Here is a 6272-nt window from a genome sequence, read left to right as displayed (position 1 = left end):
GGGATAAACACATAGACCAAAAGAACAGAAAAAGGAATGCAGAAATAGACCCATATAACATGGCCAATTTCTTTTTCAAAAGAAATGCAAGGCTATTTATTGGAGAAAGGATAATCTTTTTAACAAAGGGAGTTAGAAGAACTGAACATCCATTTGCCCAAAAAAGAAAAATTGATCTCAACCTAACCTTCACACCTTATACAAATATTAACTCAAAATGAATCATAGATCTAAATGTAAAACTATAAAACTTTTAAAAGAAAACATAGGAGAAAATATTCCTAACCTGGGGTTAAGCAAAGAGTTCTTAGATGATACCAAAAGCATAATTCATAAAAGAAAAAAAAATTTAAGGTGAATGAACCTTGAGAATATGATGTGGTATAAAACAAGCCAGAAACAAATGACCAAATAGCATATGGTCTATTTTAGAAAATACTTATAAGAAAATTGGGGCCTAGATTGTAAGCTCTTACAGCAAATATATTTAATCCAGAGCTGTAAAGGTTATTTCTAGATTTTGAGATGCTGTGCTACGTATGTATAACCTGATATCTCCCTGGAACTTTGGCTACCTATGTGACACCTAAGACTCAGAGTTGGAGTTCTGTAGCTCTGAAAGTCAGCATTGACTTTTAATACAACAACTGTTAAAGAAACTGGAAGAGATCAGACTTCAATTAGAAATAAGAATGTAGCTGATTGGGTCAGAACTAAGTAAATCAATATACAGGAGTAATGATGGCATTGTATTTTAGAACTTCACCTATTGCATGAGACCAAAGAAAGAGAGGTTTATTTTGTCTAAAACCTAAATTTTTTGTAGCACATAATCTAACTCAACCTATCTGGCTAGCTCATTTAAACAACCCAAATACATGGAGCCCAGAAGGAGAATGAGGGCTTGTTATTCTGTATAGCTTATTATAATACCCATATACATCCCAGAGTATGTTGGGCAGATCATTTAAAAGTATTGGCAAAGTCTCTCGAGGGACTGGAAAACAAAATACGGAACTATTAAGCTTTACCACCAGGGAAACACCTGATACTACCTCAAATATTAGGCATTCCTATGTCAACAGGCCAAGCCCTTGGTCTTCAGGCTTGCTCTTGTGAAGCTTATTTCTGTAGCAGAGAAGCTAAGCCTACCTTTAATTATGACTAAGAATTGCTTCCAGAAACCTCTTTCATTGCTCAGATGCAGCCTCACTCTCTCTCTAAACCCAACTCTGCAAGGAAGATCATTACTCTTCCCTCTATGCAAGACATGACTTTCAAGGGCGAAAATCTCCCTGGCAACATGGGACATGACTCCCAGGGATGAGCCTGGCCTTGGCACTATGGGATTGACAACACCTTCCTGACCAAAAGAGGGAAAAGTAATGTAACAAAATAAGGTATCAGTGGCTAAGAGAATTCAAATAGAGTCCAGAAACTATTCAGAGGTTACTCTTAAAGCAAGCTTCAGCTAGATATTGCTAATTACCATGGTTTGCCAACTCCCAACCAATACCATACCTTAAATTAACCCTAAAGGACACCTAGGGCTCTAGCTGAGATTCTATAAGTTTCATGCACTAAGATTACTTTCTTGAAACCTTTAACCTCCAGATGGTTCGTAAGCCTGATAAGTCCTGAAATACAAAGGGGCCAGCCTCTCCAAGAAAATCAACTAGTTCCATCCCCCTATCCCATATTATCAACACCCCTTTCCAACATGAAAAAGTTAGAATGGGCATTGCCCATATACCCTTAAAGATTGAGAGATGTATCAAAGGAGAAGGAAGAGTTGTAACAGAGAAGATGGGATTTAACAAATGAGTAAGACTGTTATATTGATATTTCTTTTAGTCTCCAGTGTATTGAAGCAGCTAGTAGGAAAAACCTAAAATTGTAGAACTTTAACCCATACCAAACTCGGAAATCTGTTCTGTAACTACTTGCACAACGCACTTTAAAATTTATTGTTTTGTATATATGTTATATTTCACAATAAAAAATATTTTTAAAAAAATTGAGGCTTCATCAACATAAAAACTTTCGCTCTGTGAAAGATACACAGAAAACTAAAAGATAAGCTACAAATGAGAGAAAATATTTGCAAATCTCATTTCAGACAAAGGACTTATATCCAGAATATAAAAAAGAACTCTCCAACTTAGTCGTAATAAAAACAACCCAATAAAAAGGGTCCAAAAGACTTGAACACACACTTGGCGAAAGAGAATATACAGATGGCAAATAAGTACATGAAAAGAGGTTAAGCGTATGATCACGCTCCACTGGTGAAGAACCTGACTCTAAGGTGTTAAATGGTCACTCTCAAACTGCCTGGTTTAATCCAAGACTACTCAAGTCACGTCATTCCAACTTCAGTTTATATTTTCCTAAGGCGTTCAGGAGGCGCCTTTATACAGAAAAGAACAGGGAGATGAAGCGCTAATTACAAGCCCGCCCTGAAGGTGGAGCCAGAGAGTCAGGAATTGACCAATTACCTTGAGAGTAAGAAGAGCCAGCCTTCTATCATACCAATCAGCAGCCAGGCAAGTATAGAGTTTCCCCTCCCCTTACACGCAACTTCCTATCAGCCAATAGAAGGACAGGTTGGGAAGCTGGGCCTGCCGGGTCTCCATGGTAATTCTGTGTAGGTTGTGAGCCTGGGAGAGGTTCTTTAGAAGATCCAGGAGCCTGAATGCGGGTGTTTTAGGAGGGCAGGGAGGGATTTTATGGGGGGTATAGGGTGGAAGAGAAAGGGTTAGGGGGGGCAGAGCCACAATGATGCGGGCAGAGAGGGGCAAGGGGGCAGAGAGGAGTTCAGAGGGAAGCTCATTTCAGAGAAAGAGAGAAGTTGTTAAAGAACAGAGCAGGGTTTATAAGGGGACAAGAAAGTTAAGAGTTTATAGGTAGTCTAAGAAGGTCTGAGAGGAACTAAGTAATGGGTTATGGGACGAAAGAGGGAGTTTATGGGTGAACAGTAAAAGGCTTATAGAGGGACCATGAAGGATTTATAGGGACTAAGTGAGGGATGTTGAAAAGGGACAGTGAAAAGGGACTATTGTAGACATTAGGAATTTTATAGGGTGAGCGTTTTATAAGGGAACAGTGAAGGTTTTACAGATGAAAAGTGAGAATATTAAAGTGTTCGGTGAGGATGTCTTTTATTAGGAGGATGTTTTATGGGGCCAAGAGAAGACTGATTTGGGGGATAGTGAATTTATTACAGGAACAAAGTGTTATAGAGGGTCAGTTGAGATTTTAGGGGAGTCAAGTAAGACTCATCAGGGTCAGTAAGGATTTTTGCAAGGGACAGTGGAGGTTATATAGGGGCCAAATGAGGGATGTTGTAGGGGATCAGTGAGACAGGTATAGGGGACATTGAGGAGGTTATAGGGGACAGGAAGAGATTATAGGGAGCAGGAAGGTGTTACATGGCATAGGGAGGGCTTATAGGGGACCAAAAGAGGGTTAGAGGGAAAAGAAAGGGGTTTCAGGGCACAGAAATAGTTAAAAGGGAGAGGGCGGGATTAAAGGGAATGGAGAGCGACTAGAAGGGACCTGGTGGAGGTTAGAGGGAGTTGGTAAGAATTTAAAGGGGGATTAATGAAGATTGTATAGAAGCCAAGGAGAAATGTATTAGGGTAAAAAGGATAAAAGACAGGGTGACAGCAGGGACAGTAGAGTCCAGAGGCCAAACTAAGCCATAGTCCACTCACTGCCCCTAGGTGTTTGAGATTCTACCCTCCAAGCAGCCCAAGGACTACATGTGCCTGTCAATCCTGGCCTTCTTGCTGTGTTTTCCCATAGGCATTATAGCCTTGATCTTCTCTATCCAGGTGGGAATGTGCCTCATGCCAATCCTAACTTTCCCTCTCCACTGTGGCCCTGACCCTGACTCAACTCCTTCCCTATTTTGCCTCCTGTGCTAGAAACCCATTACCACTTACCAGCAACGTCACTTCCTGTGGGTTTGGGTCCACCCTGGATCCGTATAGTCCTCCAGTTCATCCCTGTCCTATAACCCTTTTAATCCCATCTTGACCTGTTCTTCCTCTCAGACTAGGCATAGCAACAAGTGGAACGACCGAGCCTTGGCAGCTAAGACCTCCAGACAAACCTACTACATCGCCATTACAGGCATTGTTTTGGGTGCCATCCTGCTCATCCTCTTCATTTTCATCCTAATAGACTTACTTTCACGATAACTGCCTCCCCAGCCCATGAACAGACCACCAAATATATACAGCAGTGTTACTTAGTCTGGCTGTAAGCATCCATCTGGGCTGAAAGTGCCCCTCAATACCTGGAGTCCCCAGTATGACTAGCCAGAGCCTGCAACATGAGGTGGTAGATGGGGGAAGGAAGTGGTAGCTCAAGCAGACCTTTGGACCAGAACTCAAAACTAACTCTGGGACCCTGCCAAGGGGTGGGAGCCGTGGAAGAGGGGTAAGGCACTGCTTCCTCAGGGCAGCTTCTGCTCTGGCCCACATTCATGCATTCGCTCCACCAATGTATTGATGCCTACCAAGGCCCTGGTTGTGCTGCATAACTCTGGGGACAAAGCAGTGACTTCAGATTCGATCCATCCTCCCCAGAATTTATAATCCAGGGTGAAAAATCAACATGTCACCAGACAGTGACAGTTAAGAGTGGTCCAATCTATAATGGGGAATTCTAGGATGCTTGTAAGACAGCACACCTAACCTTAAATAGGGCATGAAATTTTGTAGGTTTGTCCAGGTTAGTGTGATACTCTGATAAATCCCAGAGTGATGTGAACAGTGAATAAAGAAGTATTTGCAAAGTTCCCTTCGGAGAATGGCAAGAAAGTGGAGAAATTCAACTTTCCCATTTGGAGAATTCCTGATATTCCTGCAAGCAGTGGGAACAACCAAATCAATAGGCTGAATCCCCGATCTTTGGGTTTCATAGGAATGAAACCTATCCCCACAAAGGATAGGCTAAGCCTACTTAAAATTAGGCTAAGAGTCACCCCCAGACAACCTCTTTTGTTGCTCAGAACTGGCCTCTCTCTCTCAGCCAACATGGCAAGCAAACTCACTGTCCTCCCCTTCTCTACATGGGACATGACTCCCAGGGGTGTAAACCTCCCTGACAATGTGGGACAGAAATCCTAGAATGAGCTGGGACTCAGCATCAAAGGATTGAGAAAGCCTTCTTGACCAAAATGGAGAAGAGAGAAATGAGCATCAGTGGCTGAGAGATTTCAAGCAGAGTCGTGAGGTTATCCTAGAAGTTATTCTTACACATTATATAAATATCCCCTTTTTAGTTTAAGGTGTATTACAGTGGCTAGAGGGAAGTGCCTGAAACTGTACAGCTGTGTTCCAGTAGCCATGTTTCTTGAAGATGGTTGTATAATGATATAGCTTTTGCAATGTGACTGTGTGATTGTGAAAACCTTGTGTCTGATGCTCCTTTTATCTATGGTATGGACAGATGAGTAATAAATATGGATAAAAAATTTAAAATAGGGAGAACAAATGTTAAAATAAATAGAGTAGATTGAAATACTGGTGATCAATGGAAAGGAGTTGTAAGGGGTATAGAAAAAATAGGGAGGACAAAGGTTAAAATATATTGGGTAGATGGAAATACTGTTGGTCAATGAGAGGGAGGAGTTAGGGGTATGGTATGTATGAGTTTTTTCATTTTTCTCTTCATGTCTTTTTCTGGAATGATGTAAATGTTCCAAGAAATTATCCTGGTGATGAATATACAACTATGTGATGATATGGTGAACCACTGATTGTACACCAAGTATGGAACGTTCATATGTTAAGAATGTTCGTGTTTGTATGTTGTTTTGTTGTCAATAAAAATATTTAAAAAAAAAAAAAGACAGCAGTGTGCAAATGTCCATTCATGTCCCCACACTCAGTTCCTCCAGTTCTATACCTAGCAATGGGGTTTCAGGATCATATGGCAACCCCACCCCTAGCCTCCTGTAGAACCACCACACAGTCCTCCAAGGGGCTGCACTTCTCAATTTTCCTACTAACAGTGAATAAATACATCTCTACCTCCACATTTTCTCTAGCACTTGTTTCTCTCTGTTCATTTTTCAACAGTTTTATTCACATATCATACAATCCAACCTAAGTACATAGACATGCCTTTGCCACCATAATCTATATGAAGACATTTCCTTTTCTTCCACAAAGAATCCATCCCCCTCCCCCGTCCCCACCCCACCTGTTAACATTTAGTTTTGGCATAATGCCTTCATTCAGTGGAAGCATATTATAATG

At 41.2% G+C, this 6272-nt stretch overlaps 1 long non-coding RNA gene across 2 annotated transcripts; it reads left to right on the top strand.

Moving 5' to 3' along the window:
* The first annotated feature begins 2658 nt into the window (after positions 1-2658).
* Positions 2659-5770, top strand: LOC143660233 (uncharacterized). 2 transcript variants are annotated; one of them, XR_013163885.1, is made up of 3 exons: positions 2659-2701; positions 3726-3836; positions 4059-5770. It is a non-coding gene; the product is annotated as an uncharacterized LOC143660233 (long non-coding RNA). The 2 variants fall into 2 exon arrangements; XR_013163886.1 differs by lacking the exon at positions 2659-2701 and adding an exon at positions 2752-3148.
* The last annotated feature ends 502 nt before the right edge of the window (positions 5771-6272 follow it).

The sequence above is a fragment of the Tamandua tetradactyla genome, chromosome 16, assembly GCF_023851605.1.
Source record: "Tamandua tetradactyla isolate mTamTet1 chromosome 16, mTamTet1.pri, whole genome shotgun sequence".
Lineage (NCBI taxonomy): Eukaryota > Metazoa > Chordata > Mammalia > Pilosa > Myrmecophagidae > Tamandua > Tamandua tetradactyla.
Note: the sequence above shows the minus strand (reverse complement) of the source record. Positions and strands in the feature narration are given on the sequence as shown.